Genomic DNA, 24525 nt, shown 5'->3' on the forward strand with positions numbered 1-24525 from the left:
GTAACTTTTATGAATACTGACAGACATTAAATATTTCACTTACGTGTATCCTCAGCATTTTGAATGTTTTCTTAAACTCTCAGTTTCTGAAGACTAAAGAGAAAACCCAAACAAGCCCAGTACATACTATTAACAACAACAACATAACACAAAATTTCACACAGATTACTTCAATAATCGTCTGAAAACCAGTATCTAGAATGTGCAAGCTACAGTTAGTTATTGTTTACTAGCGGCAATTATGGTGAATATTGTTTAAATAACATTTTTACAGTATGTGGTAAAATACTGTTGAAAAATTTAGTTCAGAGGACTTAGTTCAAATCAGCTTGAGAATTTAAACTCTATTGTGAAATCCTTAAACTGCATTGCTGTATGGAGCAACTAAAGGTAAGAAAGCAATGAGTCATATCACATCATACTATTGGTTCCTTCTGTTGTGCTTAGACAAATAACGCAATTACAAACCTTAAGAAATTGATCTAACCAGTAAGAGACTTCTGAGTGGGATCGGGAGTGGGGAATCTATCTATTCCCTGGAAAATCTTGTGCAAATCAACGTGTTCATGGTCTCTAGTAAATGGATTAACTCCTTTCCCCCATTGATTCTTAGAGTCATACTTTCATTAAAACTCATATCCTGTGTGGTTCCAGTTTTCATCTGATTTAAAAGTGGGCTGGAGAGAAAACTGTGTTAGCTAAAAGCTCTAGGTGAAACCCTGGCTCCATTGAAGTCAATGGCAAAACTCCCGTTGACTTCAGTAGGGCCAAGATTTCACCTGTCCCATCTAACTAGTGCTATTAGGGGCAGATTCTGCTCATCGATCCATACTCAGAACTACTATTGACTTCAGTGAGTTTTGTACACATGGTGCTATGGCTCATCTGGAGCTTTACATTAGCCCACTTAGATTTGTTCCAAACAAGACAATACTTGTTTAGTACAGGAAAAGATGAGCAAGTTAAAATGGTAGGGACTGCAACAGAAGAGAAGGAACCACTGGAAACAAACTAACAAAAAAATAGAACACAAAACAGATCAGTGTTTTCAAAAACGTGGGGTGTAGAAAATGAGTTGGGGAGGCTTAATCCAGTTTGTAGTGGACAAGCACCACCATCTCACCACATTCAGCACTACATGATGCCCTTGCTCTCAACAGAGAGGCCAGTGGGCCCACGCCTTCAAAATCTTACTCTGAATTGGTTGCTAGAGAAATGGTTTGCAGGAGCAGGTCAAATGACTGAAAATCAGATCCATAGCCCATTGAAGTTATGCAGTCTCCCTCTGACTTGAGTGGGCTTTTGTATCAGGCTCTGAATGAAATTGAATTACTCTCTTGCTCCTAAAAAACGTTCCCTCCAGAACAAGCTTGCGACATATAGGACAGCAGGGGCCACTGCTGTATGGCTTTTCTTTTTATAGTATTTGACCAAAACATTAAAATATGTAATGCCCTGAAAAGTATGTGAATCTAGACTGCTTTGACAAATGTTCTTTGTAATGTCTAGAACAGCGACTTATTGCAGTCATTGAAGTAGCTTGTTTGCTACTAAAAAGGAGTATTCTACTCCACTAGTGAATTACCATTAAACAATTTAAAAGTAAACTCAGTTCTAACTTGTATTAAGGCAATTAGTATTAGAAATGATTGGCATTTCCTGGCGAATTCAGTTGTGGTTTTGGGCCAAATGGGCTTCTTTTGTTTATGGCCTTGAGACTGCTAGTAAAGCATCCTTTGTAGTAGCTGACGTTAGCCACTCCCAGGAGTAGGGTACCAGATTTGATAGACCAATGGGTCTGGTTCAGTACAGCAAATCCTATGTCCATCTCTGTTTTGTGCTCTTTTTAAACTGGACTATAATACGGGAGAAAATATTTTCAATAATTATTCATTTTTAAAATGTATTTCTAGTGAATGAAGGTTGGCTGTGTCTACCTTCCACTTCAACTACACAGTTCAGTAGGGATCTCTGTCTGGAAACATGCACAACATTTTGAGTCTTCAAGGCTACTGCATATATCCCTCAGCTGTCTTAAACCAAACAAATAATGGAGAAGGAACAGCATAAGAACAGGGCTACAGAGTTCACATATGCCCACCACAGGGACTCTTCCACTCATTGCCTATATGATTAGCCCTTATATCATTACTGTGGGGACAGCATACCAAATATGGACAGATTAAGGCTCTGTGGTGCCTGAGGGAGTGGAGAAAGAAGAATGTTCATAGACTTGAAGTTGGAGCTCTGTAGCAGCTGGTCTGCTTAACTGTTCCTTCAGGAATGTGGATTTGCCAAGAGCCTAGGAGCTGGTAGCCTGCTATGGCCCCCTGCAATCTGATCCTGGGGCAAAGAAGCCACAGCGAACAATCTCTGGACAGAACGTGAGGTGAATAATTGTCCTAAAGAGAGAAAAGGAATGCTTCCAAATATCCGAAACCAATAAAAAAGTTAAATTAAAAAAGGTCAAAATACAAGTGCAAAATACTACTGTACATTTAAAAAATACCACATAGGTGTTGGTGAGCTCAGTCCAGTTCATAGCAGGTAACTAACCTCACCAAACTCTTACACCCCCTAGCACGGCAGACATCCTTTGGGGGCAGTCTCAGCAGAAAGGACAGGAATAAGTTTGGAGACTTAACTGATTTTGAAATTAATAGGCAAACTCTCTTTTTTTTAGACTAAGGCCTTTGCTGCCATTGCTTGTACTGTACTTCTTCAGCTGGTAGAAAATAGCCCTCATTATGTAGGTCTGACTGTCTGGCACATTTAATAGACACAACATGAAATTTTAACACTTTGAGAAAACATATGCTACATAAGAAAAAGCTGAGTGGGTGCTATATAGTCCATGACCGATACTGGATGCCCATTTTGTGGCACATGGGGCCTAATGAGCAGGTGTTACAGAATGTGGCTCTTAAAATGGTGAAGTTGTGGTGTCATTCTTAACACTTGACTTTCTTTCTACTTTCATTTCGAAGGCATCTTGTTTCTCCTCATAAGCCCCCTCTTGTTACTTTGGGATATATGGCTGAAGACTTACTGTGTATAAATCTCTTATGTCTGGTACTTTGTGATGGGGTGTACAAACCCCACACTGGGCAACAAGGGGTTATGGGATTATTCTGGGCTCAGCCAGCCTGGCCCGCCACACCTGCCGCAAATGCTCCATCTGCTGGAGGAATTAAAAAACAGGGAATTAGCTCATTTGTGGGGCAGAACTGGAGGTGAGCAAACTTGCGAGCCAAGTCTAAAGGCTCTATCACAGCTGCCCAAAGGGGCCCTCCCTAAGGGAAGGGAGAACCCATCCCACAAGACAATCAGAGATGGAAGTATTCCCCTTTCTCCTGCCTATGGACCGTGGACAATGGTAACCCTCTTTTACTTATTTTGGTTTGGACTTTCCCAACAGGGGAAAGCCTTGGGCTAACATGACCGGGTGCGGGGAGGGCAGGGATAAGAGGAAGAGGCCTCGGGAGGACAGCCTTAAGCAGCCTTGGTTGCCAGACTACTGGTAGCCAAAGGGCCCTGGGTCAGAGCCTGATGGAGTGGGAGGTCCCGGGCTCCCCTCCCCACACGCCCCTTGGCAATCAGGGGTTGCAGCTATGACTACTAGGCCACACTCCCCAACCAGACCCTGAGTGAGGACCATTACATACTTAAATAACACTTAAGAATATGATTATGTCACAAAGGTCATGGATCCTGTGACTTTCAGAGACCTCCGTGACATTTTCCACATCAGCCCCAGGGTTGCAGGCCTGGAGCTATCAGCCGGCAGGGGCCCCGCAGCCCCAAGCTGCTAGAGCTGTTATTTGTTTTAGGTGGTGGGTGCTAGGCCCCCTTCCCCTGCAGTGGGGGTCAGGCTCTCATCCCACCCTGCTAAGGTTTCAGTCATCCCCACATCAGCCCCCCACCATTACATTTAGTAAAAGTCACAGACAGGTCATGGGCTTCTGTGAATTTTTATTGACTGCGACCTGTCTGTGACCTTTACTGAAAAGAACTGTGACAAACTCTTAACCTTAATGATGCTATTTTCATGCTCTGCAATCAGGAATCAGATTATCTTGGGTTAGGGTCTACTGCATCAAGCAAACTAGTTATTCTGTTCTTTTCACATATTTAGTCTTGACTTATGTATCTATATTGAATCAACCTTAACTGCCTCAGCTAGACAAATTGTTCCACTCTTTCTTTGTCCCATTAGTCCAAGTTTTTTCTAATAGTGAAGTGTCAGTGGTTTGATGCCTGAGCCTTTACACTCTCTTCTGGAAGTACCCCAATTATTTACCAAACTCGAAGCTCAGTTTTTCACAAGGATGAGCCTAAAGGTCTAAAACTCAGACTATGCCTTCAGATACCAGTACCCTGTTTTTCACTACAGCTGGCTCTACAGCAAGTCCCAAAGGGGGGCATGGATCAGCATTCACGTCGCTCCCCGTCAGTACCTGGCCCAACCTGGGGAAGCTAATGATCCAACCAGTGGACCAAATTTGGTGATGAATCCTGATCACGTGGCACCTGAGGCATGTTGCGCATATGCTAAGAAGAAGCAAGTCCCAACGAGTTCAGATCCCTCTTTATAGACTTTAATCATTTCAGGGAGCAATGCAACCAGTGAGTAGCTGCAATGACAGGGAAGCCTTTTTGAAACAAACCAGTAATTATTAGTCAACTGGTATACAGTCTTTGAGAGTTCTTAGGTCAGCATGGGAAAAGCTCAGCTTAACATTAAGTCTATATTGGCAGAAGCAACTGCCCTGTTTGTCCATGGTTCACTGGCTGGTATCCAGCTTAGTCTCTTTGGATCTATGTCCCTGTCTGAGCATAGCAGCAAACTCTGCTCGAAACTGGTTCCTTTTGTCTTCAGAATCAACCGCTCCGTGGCCACCTGTTCTTCTTCCTTGGTTGTCAGGCACTGAGGTTTCCATTATTTGTGCAGGACCCTCCACTCACATGTGTGCATTCCATTTGGTTCTTGATAGGCCCAGCTGAGTCTGGTGTATATGACATCCACCAATTTCTCTTCCCCTGTCTCAGAGGAGGAAATTAACTCCTTCATGTCCTGTGCTTAGCAATACAAAGTGAGTGGGTAAACTGAGTCACACTTATTCTTCACAAAAATATTACAAAATTTCCCCCATTCTCCACATCAAATAAGCTAATCTCTTCTGCAATTTAATCTTTATCGAGGTAATGATGTGGCAAGCATCACTAGGATAACTGAGTACCTCACAAACATTAATTACTTTAAAACCACTGCTTCTCATTTTGGACCTAAACCTACAAGCTCGTTGTTTGAGATACTGCCACTAAAGTCAATGGGAGTTCAGAGACTAGCGGACTCGAAGGAACAAGCCCTTACAGGTGACGATCAGATCAATAGTTCTTTTTGCTCCATTGCATTGAGTATTTATAATAGCAATGGGAAAATCTCAAAAAGGTTCATCTGGAGAAGAACTGTTTGTCTGAATCTTATCGAAACTGTCTGACCTTAGTATATCTACAGACTGTACTTGGGAAACTTGATGAGAGCAGGAGCTCCCTGACCCTGATTTCTGGGATTTCAGGTTGCAACTACAGTCCCATTACAAAGGCCTGGGGTCTGGCCTGAAACACGAGAACTGCCTTTTTATGGTATTTTGGTCTTTCTGGTCCTGAACAAAACCCAGAAGTGAGGGGCTATGTGATAAATAGCGAATCAAACGTTTCAGATCCTTCAAATAGGGTAAGTTCAGGTCAGTGCTAGAAAGGGGCAAAGGTTTGAGAGGATAGTAGGATGGGCTGGGACAGCCTATCTTTCTTTTTCTTTTCTTTTTTAAAAACAGGTTTGCTGATAGCTAATTAACACAAAGTTCACATCTATCCCCTTAAGCATTGTGCCATAAGGCTAAATGAATTCATTTCCCTTTACTTTTCACTGCAGCTAAATCAAATTATCTGATTCCCTTTTATTGCTTATTTCAGTTTCCTTGAACATTTTTTGTTTTCTCCGCATCTTTTTAAAATGTGGAGATCCAAGCTGTGCACAGTATCTCAGGTGTAGTCTTACAAGCGAAGCTATAGTGCATTGGTAAGAACGATCCCTCAGCAAGAACACCTCCCAGAACTGAGCAGACTTTCTTCTCAGCTGCTTTGTTTGGTGAACTTGTGTTCAGTTTGTTAGTCCTCATTTCTCTCTTAATCCTCCCTTCTAAGAAAAGGAAAGAGGTATACTGTTGTGAATATACTCCGAAGAACTAAGAACTGCTGAGTTCAAGTTCTAGCTGTGACACGACTCTCTCTGTGGCCTTGAACAAGTTATTTATCCCTTCTGTCTCAATTTTTCCCTTCTGTGAAATGGAAATAATACTAACTGTACCTAGCTCAAAGGATTGCTGAAAGGAGTCATTAGATAATAGGTGTAATTCTGGATGCCTTATGCATAAATAGCATTCAACATATCTTTTAAAAACTGCTTAACCAGAGTTCTAAGTACTGCACAAAGGTGATAAGGCCGGCAGGATTCTCCACAATGTTTATAAAATGAGTTGAATGTGAGAAGAGCTACATAAATGCTAAGTATTATTACCACCATAAGAAACCTTTACCTAGTTTTTTTTCTATTACTTTTTTGTTTTGTTTTGGGAATTTAGAAGAAGCTCATCCATTATTGTGGGATTATTTTCTAGCCAGCTCTGTGAAGACCTAGCTCACTGAGATCAGGAAGGTGGTGATTACCTCATACTATGCCACAAAGGACACTGCCCTCTAGTTCCTTGCTCCCCTCTTCAGAGGGCCGTGGGAAATGCTACAGGCTTCAGCCAGGAACCTGTCATATCGCCCCTCTCCATCTTAGGATCCATGCTTGTTTATTGGCACTTCCCCTTTGCACAGTTGGAGATGGAGACCTGCTGGCTTCTTTTCCATCTTTGATTTTCCCAATATAGAGCTGTGATCTGCCTGCAAATTATCCTTATGGGCTCATAAAAGGAGCAGGTATGTTCAGGATTCACCAGCAATAGAACAATAGGAAAATACAGGTGACTTGTAAACCAGACCCTGAAGGTTTTCATCATGTTGCTCCATAGTACATGTCACACTTCCCTCATGAGTAAGATTTCCTTCACCTTCATACACTTGTAAAGGAGATGACAAAAATGATTTTTTTTTAATCATTCTTATGCTGGTTCTCTGCACAGGTGAATTTGACCCTACATGATTAAGTTTATTAGCAGACAAGAGCAACTGGGCAACAAACAGGTAAATAAGAATGTCCACAAGTTCACCCCACGAGGAAATACCGTGCTCCGAAGCACCATAGAGATGAAAATGACCCACAAATTCAGGTTTCTTCCCCAATAAGTATGTTTGTATAGCTACAATCTATACATAATTCCTCAGTAACTCCTTCAAGGAGAAGGATGAACTACTTTTAGGGATCAGTTACCAGAACGGTCATTGGAGCTATGAGAATGTGTCCTCTTGTGAGGAGGAAGAAAGGAAAAACTATGGAAAAGTAAGGATTCTTACCAGCTCAGGAAGCAGGAATAGCAACAAAGAGCAAGCTGTGGCAAAATGGCCACTTTAAGGCTGCAGGAGTGTTTCTCTTCAATAGTCAAAGGGCTAGCCGGCCTCTAGAAAAGCATGGTAGGGAAAAGTTCCTATATGAGGGCAAACCTGCAGTGGGAAGGTTTAGTAGAAACCAGGCAGTCAAAAAGAAAGGTGAGTTAATTGCAAAGGGCGGAAATAAACAATAGTGACATACCTACACTAAAATGCCAGTTCTGAACACCCTGATCTTTAAGAGTTTGGATCTGAACGGATCGTCTCTCTGATCTTTGTGAAAGTTTATCTCCAGACTTGAACTTTGCATGTTGGGCCTATCTGTAATGGTTATGACATTAACTGAAGCTTCTTGTTATCTTACTGACCATCAGTTCTGGCTAGAGCTGGTCAGGTATCATATGAAGTAAATTCAGACAGGTGATGAGTTCAGTTTGTTGTTATTCACAGTATCATATTAATTATTATGAGTATACAGGGTATTTACAAATGTTTGCCAATGCAAAACCTCTTCAAATTATTTTTTGTCCAAAACTTGTGGTGATCATCATTTGCCACTTTCATTATCTTATTTAAAAAAGTTTCAGCCATCCAGTCAGGGAGCAGTAACAACACCATGTGACTCAGGTGACAAATCACACACTGTGAATGGTTAACTCTATAATTGAAGTGAACAAACCAGCAACTGAAATGCAGCCAAATAAAATCTGATGAATATTTAAAAACAACAAATAATTTGTAAAATTAAATAATTTGCAAGCAGAATAATCAGCAATTAAAATTATTTGCAATAAATAGTCTAACTAGCTTTACTCCTGCTTTAGAGTTATCCAATCCTCCTCCTCACAGGAAAATATTTTCAACTGATTTAGGAAGGACCTTGACATGTTCTGTTGCTCACAGCATTCTTTGCTATGCTAACATTTTCTGCGCTGCATGCTGCAAGCATGTTCTCTCTAAAAGACGACTGACATGTTGTTTTCTAAATGTCAGTCAGGCGTAAGATAGCCCAAGCCCAGAATATGTTAAAAAAAAGTTTGAAATACTATTAAGGCCATAACCTTAACTGACAAAAGCAAGAAAATTCTGAAGTGAAGCTTATCTTTTTATCTTTAATTTCTCCTGTTGTGATTGAATAATGCAGGAGTCTCAGAAAAGTGCTTGCCTCTTATAGACAGTTTCATAACATAGCCTATAATACAGTAGGGTGAAATATGAGAAAAGAAGTCAGCTCAAATACCAGCTCTCTAAGGCCCTGATCCTGCAAACGCTTATTCACATGCTTAGCTTCACTATTATGGTAGTCTACTACAGACCATTTCAGTTAGTTTTCTACCATCGGTGGTGAAGGTAAGCATGTGTGTAACTCCTTGCAGAATTGGGGCCTAATTTCTTAGCTCATTAATAGCTCTTTCATTCTAAAGGATCCCAAAGCACTTCACGCATCATTAGTACAGCACTGGTGAAACATTTCTCTGGCAGGTTGTGTTATGTCTTCGTTTGTTTTTTGTTTTTTAAATGGCAGCTGTTTGACGATGCTCAGAAGTTTGGGGGGCAGATGGATTAGTGGGCGAGTAGAGTGAAAATGGTCAAGAAGTGCAAAGATAAATGGTATTTATTATATGGATGTCTCCACCATATGTGGAAAGATTCTTTGTATGTACTCTGTTCTTTGGGAAGCTGGCACAGTATGGAAATACATACTTCTGGCATTTCAGGTTATTACTGACATGGTGATTCCTCTACTCCTCCATATATGAGAGAGCAACAGATATGTAGCTATACAGTAAGTGAAGATGAATTTGCTAGTCATTAATATCTTTATACACAGAGGGTGGAGGGTTTTGGATTTTAAGGTCTGAGCCTCGAAGAAGGGTTACAATTTCTGAGTGGGTGGGAGAGAGGCAGCCTAGATGATTTTCAGATTAGGGAAGAGGGACAGGTGGAAAAGCCTATCTAAATTTTTTTTTTTTTTTTTTTTTAGATCTAGATACATACATTTCTTGGTAGCATAAGGTGAAAGCGGCTTCATGCCCCTTCCATTTACGTAGCGACACACAGGCAAGCCAATGTTTCTACAGGGGAGCAGAATCTCATAATCCACTCACAAGCGTGACAGTAACATTCAAAACAAACAATTCCACCCTTTTACAGGTCACCTCAGCAGGATAACCGTTTGCCCAGTGCGTAAATCCCCTGTTGTGGTGATTGTCAATTGATTCCAAATATAAAATGCAGTGAGGATAATCACACCACTAGTACACATGCTGGTATGTGCATCACTGCTTTTCTGCTCAACCTTGATGCTGACATGTGTCAGAATGCAGGCTACCATTTCCTCTCTGGCTAATAGGAGAGTGTGTCCTGGGGTGGTTTTTCACCTGTAGTGCTAATGACAGTCCTGTTCAGAGAGAGCTTCTTCAGATCCTCTGAAGGTTCTGTCACTTTTCCCCATTGATTACAGAGTAAAGCCACCTGTGGATTGCTGACCATTTCCGGTGTTACAAGTGTTGTTTCTTGATATTATTCTGTGACTGTGGTCTATATGGGTGATATTCACTTCTGTGGGGAGAAACAGCACAAGGCTTATGCACCAACTTAAACTCCACTTAAGCCCTTGGTAAGTGGTGTATAAAGACTAGAATGGCTTTCTGCACAGGTGAATTCAACACTTTGTGATTAAGTGTCACAGCAGATAAGAGCAACAGGGCTCCTGTCACAGAGTGACTGGCCCTGCAAGGAAGGGAGCAGTGTCCACTGCACCTGGACAGATTAGCTTCTGCCCAACTGGGCCTAAGGAAAGGTACCTAGGCCTTTCTTTCTTTCTTTCTTTCTTTCTTTCTTACTTACTTACTTACTTACTTACTTAAATGACAGCTTCTTGTGCCAGCTCAGAGACCTACAGGAACCACCATACTCCCTGCAGTGTCTGCAGATATGTCCCAATCATTTCCAGCAATCCATTGGTGAAGCCTGAACTCCAGGCAAGAGGTATTAGGAGAGCAAGAAAACAGCCCTTCAGGGAGGGAGCTGTGCCCCGCTTGGGACTGAAGCAGAAGAGTGTTTGAATGCTGAAGGGAAGATAGGATGTGTGGGAGGAGGGGCTGGGCCCAGCTGAAAGTGGGATGAAGACTTCAAAGATTTGAGGTTTACTTTTCAAAGACTTCTTGTTGAATGTAATAAATTGGACTCCAGAAGGGGGAATGTTTGCCCCTTTTTTAAGGGAGCCTGAGTTAAGGAGACACTGAGGCAGGCCCCAGCAGAGCTATCCTTGGCCAGAAGTGAGTGCTACCAGGCAGTTATGCCTTTAACATATGGTGGTGTTTGCAAGATTGTGAGATGGACACCCTCCCTCCCCACCATCAAATCAAGGAGGGAAAGGAGAAGAGAAAGCTGTTGACATTGTCTTTCCTGGGTGGGTGAGTTAGCCACCCTACAAAGTTAGCAGGTAGAGCAGAATCAATGACCATAGGAGTTCCAGGCTTCCATGGCAACATTTTGAGGGGATCCACTGACAGGAAGAGATTAGCTGCCCCAAACGCAGAAAGGGAAAGAGATATGGCCCCACCCAACAGTATGGATGGATTGTGGGCAATAAGGACATGAAAGGTTTGTGTGGTGGGTTTTTTTTTCTACTACCTAATCCACATTATGAGGTCTGGCCCATTGCACAGGACCCTATGAAAACTTGGGGAGGCCCAGACTGTTAAAGACACTGTTACAGGGTGATGGGGGCCTTGACTATTATGGGATTGAAATAAAGGACTGTGGGGACTAGGGTGCTGGAACAATTTGTATAGTGGGGGTGCAGAGAGCCATTGAACCAAATTGCAAACCTTTTATATAATGGAAACCACTTCCAGGCAGGGGGTGCTGCCACACCGCCAGCACCTAGTTCCAGCTCCTATGATGGGGACCCAGATTGGATGGAGAAAAACAAATGCCCCCGGGTAGTATGTTCTGGCTGTGGAGAAAAGTATGAAAGGACACAGCAGGTCTGTGGAGGGAGATATTACTCCCATAACAATGTGGGTGGAAGAAGAACAGAAGTGGGTTCAGTTAAAGGAAAGCCAGATAAGGGTATGCAGGCCTGAGTCATTGGAAACCCTAAGAAGAAGATGGATATTGTCACTGACATTCTCAGTGCTAAAGTGGGTGCACTGAGAAGGCACTTCCTCAGAATTGTGAAACAGCTTTAGGGTTGCCAATTTTGGTTGGACATATTCCTGAAGGTTTCATCACATGGCATCTTTAATTAAAAAATCATATTTAATTCTTGGAGACTCCAGGACAACCCTAGCTTTACACAAACTTAACCAGGATCACAGCCTGATCTTGTAGATGGCTTGGAAGATAGCCCAAGGACTCTGTTATAAATTATGGCATGCCAAGAACTCTGGGGGATTACATGAGTTATATAAAGTTCATTGGACATAGTGCTGGCCTGGCTTTTATCACACAGTTTCTGAGTGGCAAAACAAAGGCTATTGACAAAGAATTGCTAGCCCTTTTGGTGCCAGAGAAAGCAGTAGTGCCTATATGACTGGAGAACTTGAACAAAAGATGGCCACCGAGCATACATTTGGGCATAGGAAGGCTCAAGAGGGGTGGGAAAGTATGTCACGAGGTGCACTGGATCCTGCTCTCTTTCTTGAAGGGATCAGTTACCCTGTGACAGCCACAAACAAGGAAATAAAAACCTCCACGTGTTCCGAAAAAGGAAATTCCATATGCAGAAGCACTGTAAAGACACCTATACCCTGGGGCATAACCCAGGGTGACGAGAGCCCATGTGCACAGCTCTTAGAGCAGAGTGTGTAAGTCTCCTATTATGGAGACTGTCAATTGATTCCAGCTTGTGATCTCATTCACAGCGATGTTACTTCATTTGGCTTCAATCAAGTGTCTCCATTACACTTATGTGAGTTTCAAGAAAATCAGGCCTGCAGACTCAAAACTGAGATCTTTCTTCCTACAGTCCTTCCTTTTGTTTGACCCCTGATTGCGTGTGGCTTATTTGGGGGGAGGAAAGAATAGGATCACAGGAAAGAGAAATCTGTATACTCTTAGCCACATTCAGGGAATGAATGGAATTAAATCAATATAGCTTGTAGCAGCCCTCATGATCCACAGCCTGTTAAAAGGGTTACAGTGGGCGCTAACACAACACCTGTGCGTGGCCCTTTAAAAGCAGGCAGTGTCCATGTGTTGCCAAGAAGCCTTTCAGGACTCTTCCTACATGGGGCTATTAGTTTAGCTTTAGTTATAACATATATTAAGCATTAGTATGGCATCTGTAAGGGTGAAATGCTGGTATATTGGCACTGGGACAGAGGGAATCTTCATTTTTATTTTTTTTTAGGGGAGGAAGCTTCTGAATTTTTGTTTCATGACTCCTAAACACATCCATCAGTAAAAATAGAAGTAGAATACTATAGGGCTTACTGTTCCTAGTGCTGGCATTTGTATGGCTGTATTGTAATCTAGTTACCTGACTGGAATATTCACAATGAATGTGGCTTATCTATGGAAAAAGGTTGGCAGGCTGACATACATGGAACTTCAGCCTGCCACAGTGTCTGTTAGTGCTGGCCTTAATTCAGACTAACTCACCTACCAAGACTATGATATTTGCAACCGTCTTTGATTCCTGTCCTCTCCCAACTCCATTGTCACAACTCCTCATTTTTTTTTTTGCTGATCCAGACTAACACGGCTACCACTCTGAAACTCCCTTGTCTGTACATCTTATCATAGAATATTCGGGTTGAAAGACATCTCAGGAGGTCATCTACTCCAATCCCCTGCTCAAAGTGGGACCAACACCACCTAAATCGTCCCAGCCAAGGCTTAGTCAAGCCGGACCTTAAAAATCTCTAAGGATGGAGATTCCACCACCTCCCTAGGTAACCCATTCCAGTGCTTCACCACCCTCCTACTGAAATAGTGTTTCCTAATATCCAACCTAGACCTCCCCCACTGCAACTTGAGACCACTGCTCCTTGTTCTGTCATCTGCCACCACTGAGAACAGCCGAGCTCCATCCACTTTGGAACCCCCCTTCAGGTACAGTAGTTGAAGGCTGCTATCCAATTCCCCTCACTCTTCTCTTCTGCAGACTAAATAACCCCTGTTCCCTCAGCCTCTCCTCGTAAGTCATGTGCCCCAGCCCCCTAAATCATTTTCATTGCCCTCCGCTGGACTCTCTCCAATTTGTCCACATCCCTTTTGTAGTGGGGGGACCAAAACTGGACGCAATACTCCAGGTGTGGCCTCACCAGTACCAAATAGAGGGGAATAAACACTTCCCTCGATCTGCTGGACAATGCTCCTACTAAGGCCGTTGGCCTTGGCAATGAGGGCACACTGCTGACTCATATCCAGCTTCTTGTCCACTGTAATCCCCAGGTCCTTTTCTGCAGAACTGCTGCTTAGCCAGTCGGTCCCCAGCCTATAGTGGTGCATAGGATTCTTCCTTCCTAAGTGCAGAACTCTGCACTTGTCCTGGTTGAACCTCATCAGATTTCTTTTGGCCCAATCCTCCAATTTGTCTAGGTCACTCTGGACCCTATCCCTACCCTCCAGCATATCTACCTCTACGCACAGTTTAGTGTCATCTGCGAACTTGCTAAGGGTGCAATTAATCCCATCATCCAGATAATTGATAAAGATGTTGAACAAAACCAGCCCCAGGATCAACCCCTGGGGCACTCCGCTTGATACCGGCTACCAACTAGACGTTGAGCTGTTGATCGCTACCCATTGAGCCTGACGATCTAGCCAGCTTTCTTTCCACCTTATAGTCCATTCATCTAATCCATACTTTTTTAACTTGCTGGCAAGAATACTGTTGGAGACCGTATCAAAAGCTTTGCTAAAGTCAAGGTATATCACATCCACCACTTTCCCAATAGCCACAGAGCCAGTTATCTCATCATAGAAGGCAATCAGGTTGGTCAGGCATGACTTGCCCTTGGTGAATCCGTGTTGACTGTTCCTGAGCACCTTCCTCTCCTCCAAGTGTTTCAAAATGGATTTCTTGAGGACCTGCTCCATGATTTTGCTGGGGACTGAAGTGAGGCTGACCGGGCTGTAGTTCTCCGGGTTCTCTTTCTTCCCCTTTTTAAATATGGGCATTATATTTGCGTTTTTCCAGTCGCCGGGACCTCCCCCGATCGCCACAAATTTTCAAAAGATAATGGCGAATGGCTCTGCAATCACATCAGCCAGCTCCCTCAGCACCCTTGGATGCATTATATCTGAACCCATGGATTTGTGCACATCCAGCTCTTCTAAATAGTCCGTAACCTGTTCTTTCACCACTGAGGGCTGCTCACCTCCTCCCCATACTGTGTTGCCCAGTGCAGCAGTCTGAGAGCTGACCTTGTCTGCTTTTTTTGCCTTGGTCTTCATATCGAGTACTTCAGCTTTTTCCACATAATCTGTCACTATGTTGTCTCCCCCATTCAGTAAGGGTCCCACAATTTCCCTGACCTTCTTGCGTTGCTAATGTACCTGTAGACACCCTTCTTGTTACCCTTCACATCCCGTGCTAGCTGCAACTCCAACTGTGCATTGGCCTTCCTGATTACACCCCTGCATGCTCTACTTGTACTCATGCAATATTTGTATACTCCTCATAGTCATCTGTCCAAATTTCCACTTCTTCTTTTAAGCTTTCTTTTTGAGTTTAAGCTCATTGAAGACTTCATTATGAAGCCAAGCTGGTCACCTGCCATATTTGCTATTCTTTCTGCACTTCGGGATGGTTTGTTCCTGCGCCCTCAATAAGCCTTCTTTATCACTGATGGCTGTGCTGGTTAAAGCCTGGTCTCACTCACAAGACTGCTGTGTCTCTGCCAGCAGCTCCTTCAAACTGTATTTGTTATACTGTTGGTAAAATGGGTTGCTCATACTTACCATTATCAAATGCTTGCCATTGTCTATTTTTTTGAGACCTACAGATGAACAAATACTATGTGCTTGCAACATATTCTTATTAGGCATCTTTGAAAACCAGCTAGAAAAATGGAGATAGAGCCTAACCCACTAGTCATTGAGCCTAACATGCAAGTGAAAGGAAGTGGGTTCACTCTTGAGTCTGACACTTATTTGGTGTGAATTCCCTGAGAACTCATTTACTCTTTGTTTTTTTCCATCTGTAAAATGCGGATATGGAGGCTTATCTACCTCATTGGTGACTTAAAAGATTAATAAGGAATGCTTGCACAGTTTGAAATTATTTGCCTCCTGCTTGGAATTGCAGTGAACCTTGTGTGGCAAAGAACAAGCAAGCCTCCCTCTGTCCTAGATCTTCCTTTCAGAGTCCAGAGAGGGAGAGCTTCTCAAGATAGTTAAGTAGAGAAGGGAGTGGAATGGGGAAATATTTGGCCCAAACATCTTCCACAGAGAAAAGCTGACCTGAAAGAGAGAGTCCACATGGGTACAATGAAGCTTTTGTGCTCTGTTGAATGAGGTGGTTCAGCGCTCTAAAAATGCGATCTGAGATTTACTTTTTCTGCAGCTGCTGTTTTAAACGTAGGCAGAGCTGACTCAGACCTTAATCTACAAGGCAGGGACACATTGTTCCATGCAATTTACCATGTGGATTTTTCAGACCAGGATTTAGACCTGAAGCATTATTGGCTTCATTGACATTCAGAGCCTGGACTGCATTTTGTAAAATGCTACTCTTACAAGTTTCCTCTCCCCTCACTGTTGTGTAATGTGCTGTACAGCTTCAGTCAGAGCTAGGAATGGTCAGTACTTCCCAGGATTTGTCCCTAAGTCAAATGGTAAATCTCAACAAAATTAGTTTAAATATACAACAAATGTAAATGGTACAGAATGCTTAGTCTAATTGGTAATGCCCAGAGATCGCAGATAGGACTGGAGCCCAATTGTGCTAGGAGCTGTACAAACATAAAGGTGGATGGAGTTCCTGTCCCCTAAGGACTTAAGAATTTTCTAAAGCTACTTTTTAGATTATTTGAGAATTTGCATGTAATAATACAATTAAAGAAGAAATTTTAACACACAAGGGAAGTCCTATCTTTGCTCGAGCAACTTCAACATTATTATGTTGAGTACTCAAAAATAAGACCTTAGTTCTAACACTTTTCTACACAGAAATTAAAAAACTGAGCTAAATTTAGTCCTCTAAAGGACCTGAACAATTCATTAGAGTATTTTTATGGGGTGATCCTAAAATGGCAATGCTGAACCATTTTTTCTATGGCAGGTAGTATGGTCAGTGCACAGAGTGAACAGTACACAGAGTGAGCAACAATTCAATGTTTTGTTTTCTGCTCATTGTCTAACCTGTGGCCCTAGGCCTTATTTATGGCATACTATTTAAACCCCCTCCTGAAGACAGAAAAGCACATGACAAAATTAAACTATGGTGATCATCACTATATCTGAGTACTTCATAATTTTATTTTCACCACCCCAGGACAAGAGGGGGTATTATCCCCATTTCACAGATGGGGAGCTGAGGCACAGAGAGATTAAGGTCAAAAATATTCACTAATTTTGGGTGCCAAATTTGAGATGCATAGGACCTGATATTTTGGAGAACTTAGCATTATATAGCACTTTATATGTTCAAACCCCGTATCTCATTGACTGCAGCTGTGTGTGCTTATGCAAATCAGACCCCAGGGTCTCAAGTTGGACACCCAGAAAATGAGGAACATCCTTCTAGAGACCACCTGTGAAATATTTGGTTTAAATGTCTTGCCCAGCATCATATAAGAACTCTGGCCCAGGCAGGGATACAATTCAAGTCTCCAGGGCAGCATTTAACTGCCTTAACCATGAGACCATCCTTTCTCTTCCTATAATCCCCTACCTCATTCACTACACATCTTCCACCTTTCTCAATAAATGAGGCAGGGGTCCTTTTTGATTACACATCCTTGATTCTTTTCCAGAGTAGGTCCATGCTGTGCACTGAATGAATAAGGAATCCTGTGGAAAAACAGTATGTGATCATGCAATTAAAGACTGTATCCAAATGCATATATATAAGGAGGATGAATTAAGGTTGCACATGTGACCTTAATTATGGCATTTCCTAACTCTTGAGTGCTTGACTTCACAACCTTAATGTTCTTTTAACATCAGATATTTTTGTGTGTGTAACTTTCTCATTGTTTAACAAAGTCAACTTAAAAAAACCAGAAGTGTCATCAAGTGACATCATATTGACATGCCCATAGTTCTACAGCCAGTCTGGAACCCTTAGATCCCCCCACATAGACCTCTGGCACTTGAACTAATGGAGTAACCCCTTGCCACTGCCTGCCAAATTTCAAAACTCTGATCCAGGATAGCAGTGGTAGGTTGTCATTGTCTGTCTATGTGGAGCAGCACTAGAGGAGGATGGGGTTACACTTTGACAGTGGGTTTCACAGATATTTGCTGATAGAGGAAAGGTGAGATTCAGGAATCTGGGGTTTAATTCCAAACTCAGGAGAGGAATGTGATCCAGTGGACACAGATTCACCTGCCTGTTCCTCCAAGCGTGACTCCTTCTGTCCCATCCCCTATAATCTGTCCCAATCCTGTATCAACTTCACCTCTGGCTCCTCATCCCAGTCACATTCTCTTCACCTAGCTTGTCCCAGGTTTCATGCCCCAGTCTCCTAGTCTTATACCTTTTTAAGATGCCTCATCTTGTCCATCCATATCTAGCTTCCTCCCCACAATTCCTTGCCTCCAGTCTTCTTGCCCACCCAGTCCCAGTCCCTCCCCACCCTCTAATTGGATCTGTCTGTTGACCCAACTAGGTCCTCCCGTTGCCCAATCTCTAAACCCACATTTCCTGTCCTTGTTCCAAAATATGGGGTGCTAGAACTCTTCAAAGAAAAGGTCACTAGAATTTGTTCTGCTCATGTTAGAATGTCTTTTTTCCCCCTTAGCTGCATTCTCAAAATCTCTAATAGCTTTGGTTGGAATTTTCCAGTAACATTCAACCTGAGATACACACATGGCATACATTTTTTTGCCCCAATGGATATAGGCTCTTATAGTGGGAAGTGTTGTACAACCTTCATAATAAGTAGGTAGTGCTACCTATAAAATACTAGCCATTGGTTATACTGCAAGATTTTTATAGTCAGAGACATTCTAAAATACACAAATTCACATGACATATTAGAATTCTTCTAAAGGCAGTTGCTGAACTTAGGCACAGCATATGCCCCACTTACTGAATGGGTGATTATATTTATGGATTTTTTTTTATAGTACCATAACTGGATGTGTTAAACCACATGGCTTGTTGGTGAGTCCACTATTGCTCCCCTGGGGATGCAGTACTTTACACATCCTCCTTTTAAGAAATTGTCCAAAGGCCGTGCTATTTAACAGAAAAATTTGTCAGAATTTGGAACTCTACTTTCCTGCTAAACTGTGTTCTTTCAGAACTCTGCATTCATTCACTTACATGCAAGACAGTCTTGCAGAACCACATATTTTATGTGGTAAGAGGATGAGCCTTTTCTACTCTTAAGAGCCTAACCTTGTTTTCACTTAAATCAATGGCAAAACTGTCACTGATTTAAATAAACGGGATTGGGCATGTTCTGCATAAAGGGCCTAATCCTGCAAAGTGCTGGACGGTGACAGTGAAGGATACTCAGCACCTTGCAGAACTGAGCCCAATTATAGGAAATATATAAAATGTAAGTGTCCTATTTCTATAATACTTTGAAATTTAGTGGATAAAGGCTTTTACTTTAGAGATCAAGGTGAGAAGGTTTTGAAGAAGGTGGCAGCTGTTTTGCGTTTCAGTTCTTTAAATGACAATTCAATATGGGATGTGAGTTTGGAGCTGCATTACGCTAAGCATTGTACAGTGCTGGGATCTTTGGGCACTACTACAATATTACTGCTACTAAATCAGGTGGCTTGGAATTGGGGAAGAGGGGACCAAGTGGTTTTTTACAACAGTGGTTGTCGCTATCTGCAGAGTTATGACTACTTATCTTAACACACTATTGCCCTTCATTACCATCTTAATTACTTTAATGCTTCTAGTATAGAATAGTATACATTGCATTGCTCTATGACAAGTAATGTGTATGTGTTTAGAGGATATATTGCCACAAATCAACACAATAAATACACCAAAATTAGTCATTAGCAGCTAGCTGCAAACATGCCAGCACAGCCTGTTTGACTATAAAAACCACAGGCCTCTATCGCTTCATTATCCATGAGAGTTGAGGCTTCTCTGCCACTAGAGGGTGAAACAACTACAAAACAATAAACCCTTGAGCACGTACAGACTACTGAGTCAGTCCCAGGGAGAACACATATTTTGCACCACTGTATATTAGCTTGTGAGTGAGTCAGACGATCACACATTATCCTGGGTGTTTGTATGCCATTCCCTCTTCCCTAAACACAAAGGGCTAACAAATATTGCAAGCATCTTCAATTTGCATTTGCAATGTCGGAAGCTGTAAGGGAATAAGGAAATAATATGCACTGCAGATGAACACAGCTTAGTGTACTGGAATGTAGACAGTTACTCAGTTTCCTTTTCAGAGATGAGTTTGCCACCCCAAAGTCTCTGTGGGAAGTACAATAAAAACAAAATTCTGATTTCAGATCTTGAATTTATGTCCATCTGCTCCTGATAAGAATGAATTCTTTATGAATCACAGAACCATCTAGGTTAAAGGGTCCCCCCTTGCACTATTCAACACCTGATAAGTGGATGATGATTATCCCCAGTGCTAGTGATTCCACACAACCTTCCCTTGGTAGCTTGTTCTACTTCATAACTCTTCATGCAGCTATAACATTTTCCTATTATTTAACCAAAATTTCCCTGCTGCAGCTCACTCATTACCTCTTGTGGACAAATGAAAACAGCTGCTTCTTCTCTTATGTAGTCTCATTACATATTTGCAGAGGCTTATGTCTCTCAGGCCTTTCTCTAGAATGAACAGGCTCAGTTCTCCTCACCTTTCCTCATTTTCCAAACCTTTTATCACTTCTGTTCTGTATATTCAAACAGTTGTATTGTGTCTTTAGATTTTGAAGCTATAGCAGAAAACCCTTTCATATCTATTAACTTATCTTCATCCTCATGGAAACCAGCTTGTCTTATGTTTCTTGACTAAACACTTCATAAATAAGTAATGTTTTGATGCCCTAAGGAGACTCTTAGAAGATATTTTTCTCAAGACTTCCATAACCCACAAAGAAAATGCTATTCACATTTTCAATTGATAAAAGCTAGATTTTACAAAAGAGGGGTTGTAGAAAACAATAGGTTGGTTTTAGAGGAATTATGTTTTCGTGATTTAAAACAAATCTGATCCCAAACGGTACTGTAACATCAAGCAATTTCTTCCTTTGTTTCTTATTGGTAAGCCCTCTGAAGAATTCCATCCTTAAATAGGTTTGGACTATGCATATGAGTAGTCCCATTAAAGTCAGTGGGACTTAAGCGTATTAACCAGAATTGAGCCTTAATAAAAACCCACCCAGTTCTTATTGGTTTATAAATCCATTTATTTATACTCCTAATACAGTACAGTATTTGTAGAAATTCAGTGAAACACACCATGTGAGCAATGGTTTCTGCATTTCTAAAAATAACTCTAGATTTGTTTCTCTTGTCCCCTTACTCATTTGAGGCCTTCCGCTGAAAAGAAACAAATGACATTCCCTTGTGCTGACACTAAAAATCTCTGGCCCCTTTCTATGGGTTCTTTTCTGTAGTGTCCTAAATACCAAAGGAGCAATAGAGCATTTATAGTTTGAGGCAATGCTTACCACCCCCATTTTCATTAAAAGGCATGTGAGGGCCCTGTGGAGCATTCCTCACACCCCCAAAATGACCCAGGCCCTTCATTCATAACTTTCTCAATCTTTTGTTAATCATAGCTGCTGTACACAAACTGAACAATGCTGAAATATTTTCCCATTTCAGATCTCAGATAAACTGCTCAACGTGTATAAAAGAATTTCAATGTGCTTTCTAAGTTTGCACGGGGCACAGACAACTTCTCTTTTGTGTCTAGAATTAAAAATTTAAATGTTGAATATTGCTTTGAGTAGACTTGTACTCGTAATAAAATGGACAAATTTAGTCAAGTAAGATGAATGAGCTGTTCCAAATTCAAGGGTTTCTCTTATTAATGAAACCTCTAATTGTTTTGGGGGGAGCGGTGTAAGCCCGTCCAAGCACCCTGCTGTCTGTGCTCATATACAGTGGTGAGACCCATGGAGAGTGATTCTACAAGGTGCTGAGCATCTGAATCACCCACTGATTTCTATGGAAATGTAAGGCACCCAGTATTACCTTAAAGCAAAGTAAAACTTTCCCTTATGGAAGTAAAACAGTGCCTACAAAAAGGGAAATAACATCTGGTTTTCCTGCTATAATTTTTGTTTCTTTTTCCTTCTAAATATAAATATTACAGATTTTAGCTTCCTATTGATCCCTAACATGTCAGGGCCTGATCCAAAACTCATAGATGTCCAGTGGAAAGACTCCCACTGATTTCAGTGGGGTTGGATGAGGCCCCAAATGCTGCTTGAAAGAGGGGCCCCTTCAAATCTTAATCAAGAGCAATGGTCTGAATTTACAGGGGAAATTCCTAAGAACCCCACTTGTGGTTTTTAGTGTCTGCTTCTAAGAACTTTGCTGTTGGCATTTCATGGAATCAAAATGATCAGTAGTGGAAGAGATCAAGGAAGTCACCAGTTCACTTGCTGAAAATGGATGTAGGTAAAGGAAAAAAGCAGCAGTGCTTGTAATGTGCATTGCCTTTCTGGTGTCAGGACATGACCATGCCTGAGGCTTCCCTACCTCATTTTCTTCCACTCAATTGCCTCAGTTTCCCATTGCTTTTGGGGGTTGGATGACTTAGCCCACCAGGCAAACTATAAAACTTCTCAACCTAAGGTAAACAAAGGTCTATACACACAATACATCTTTAGTGTCTTTGGCACTCAGCCTTCACCTTGTTGATGCAGAAATGAGTGATGCCAATAGTGGCTTGCCTTCTCCAAGTTAAACAGCTCAATATTCCTTCCTCCTGGAATCTGCCCTCATCTTCCCTCTGTAGTTGCATGGGGTTTTCTCCCTCCTTTTCTGGAAGCCTGTTATAAGTCCAAGAACAGAAAGCTAGCACTATTCTCATCTCAAACCACTGTGCTTCTTTTGCCCACAACTGCTTTCTTTGATTCACTCTGGGGTCCTTCTGTATTCTGACTACATGTAATCTGCCTTCCCGATGGAGAGTCCCACTCCATGTCTCTGCTTACTCCAGGCCTCCCTCCAATCTGAAGAAGGCTGCTCTTTATATTCCCATATTATAGAGCCCAAACCGAACAAGCTCGCGCTTAGCATTGCTGTCCTTGTTCCCTGAGGGACAAAAGGTATGTGGTTTCACAGAGAAGGATGGGAATATGGTTTTGAAATGCTGCGAAGTCCAGTAATTTAATGATACTAATCACTTATACAGCACCATAGTTTATGCTGTGGTTTATACATATAGGACCCTCATCTTGGCAGGGGGGTTGGACTAGATAACCCTTAGAGTTCCTTTTAACTCTGTGGCTCTCGGATTCTATTACCTGAGTCTTCTCACTTATTTGTGTAAGTCAGGTGTAGCTTCATTGAAACCAATAGGAACGGACGTAAATTGATAGCTCCATCAGCTTCAAAGGCTCTATGCTGATTTGCAGTAGCTGAGGCTCTAGCCTTATGGACATATACCAGGTAAAACTGACGCAAGTGAGAAGAATCAGGACCACAGAGCTTAACTGATTTTGTTGAAGCCAGTAGCAAAGTTCCCATTGACTTCATGCTACCTCTCTATCAGGAGCAATATAAATAACACTATACGAGCACTTCACAATCTTTAGCATACATATTCTCTCAATGCCCCTGTGAGGTAGGAAATACTATTATCCCCAATTTACTGATGGAGAACTCTGAGGCCCAGAGATTAAGTCCCAAGGTAAAAATAGGAAGCCTGTGGCAGGAAGAAGGTCTGAGATAGGAACTGAACCCAGATCTTCGGAGTTCCAGGTTTGTACTTTAAACACTGGACCAGCCATATTCTTATTGGTGGGATGACTCTTGAGCCATGAAGCCTTTGTGGCACCCTGCCATCCTTACACACTAACCCCCAGCTCCACCAAAGGGAATAGCAGAAGTTAAAGCTGCTTCTGTTTTCTGGTGGCATTTCTGCAGGCTCGCCAGGGAACATCCCAAAGCGCAGCAGCTCCCAGGCTCTGCTTTCCTTCAAGCTCAACGTGTCCCTGCAATGTTCATGCAGGGTTATTCCTCGGGCTCACTGGGAGTGGAAGGAGCTTGTTGCTTATCTGATGCTCCCCAGTTCTGGGTTTGGGACTTATCTTACCCTTTTCATTCTCCTTTGCGTCCCTCTGCTTGGCCTCCAGCTCTATCTGATCTGACATCCATTTCCACAGAAGCATGAGTGGGAATGGCAGCTAGCAGTGGCGTGGGTAGATCTCTTGCCTAGTTCAGATGTGGCTGTCAGATAAAAGCTAAAAGTCGCATTTTTCATATCAGTGGCATCTGCAGACGGGCTAATATAATACTGAGCAAGCAATCAAAAAGAACCCACCCCTTTTTTATCTGAGATTTTCAAAAGAGGTTAACAATTTTATTACAGATATAAATGTGCTTTGAGGATATGGTATTTTCAGGTATGAAGATCCCATCCTTGAAATAACCTGAGTGCATCCGTCTTATGAAACATCATATAGTACCCAACTTTCAAAATAAATTATTTGTTTTAAAGGTTGAACATGTCATACAGTAATAACGTCTAACCAGCAGCTAAGAAATGTCTAAGAAATCAGAGGCGATCAGAGAAAGCTGGGAAAGCAGAAGGTAATGTTAAAGAACTGAAAGACACAAGACTCCAAAAAAGTTTTATTTTTATCAGATATATTGGGATACAGATATGT

General features: G+C 42.0%; 1 long non-coding RNA gene across 1 annotated transcript in view; it reads left to right on the forward strand.

Annotated features, from left to right (window-relative positions):
- The first annotated feature begins 3241 nt into the window (after nt 1–3241).
- The window catches only part of LOC122461512, a 49745-nt gene continuing 28461 nt past the window's right edge, over nt 3242–24525 (forward strand). Inside the window, exon 1 of the long non-coding RNA XR_006283449.1 lies at nt 3242–3376. This is a non-coding gene — a long non-coding RNA (uncharacterized LOC122461512). The remainder of the gene's footprint in view (nt 3377–24525) is intronic.

The sequence above is a fragment of the Chelonia mydas genome, chromosome 8, assembly GCF_015237465.2.
Source record: "Chelonia mydas isolate rCheMyd1 chromosome 8, rCheMyd1.pri.v2, whole genome shotgun sequence".
Classification (NCBI taxonomy): domain Eukaryota; kingdom Metazoa; phylum Chordata; order Testudines; family Cheloniidae; genus Chelonia; species Chelonia mydas.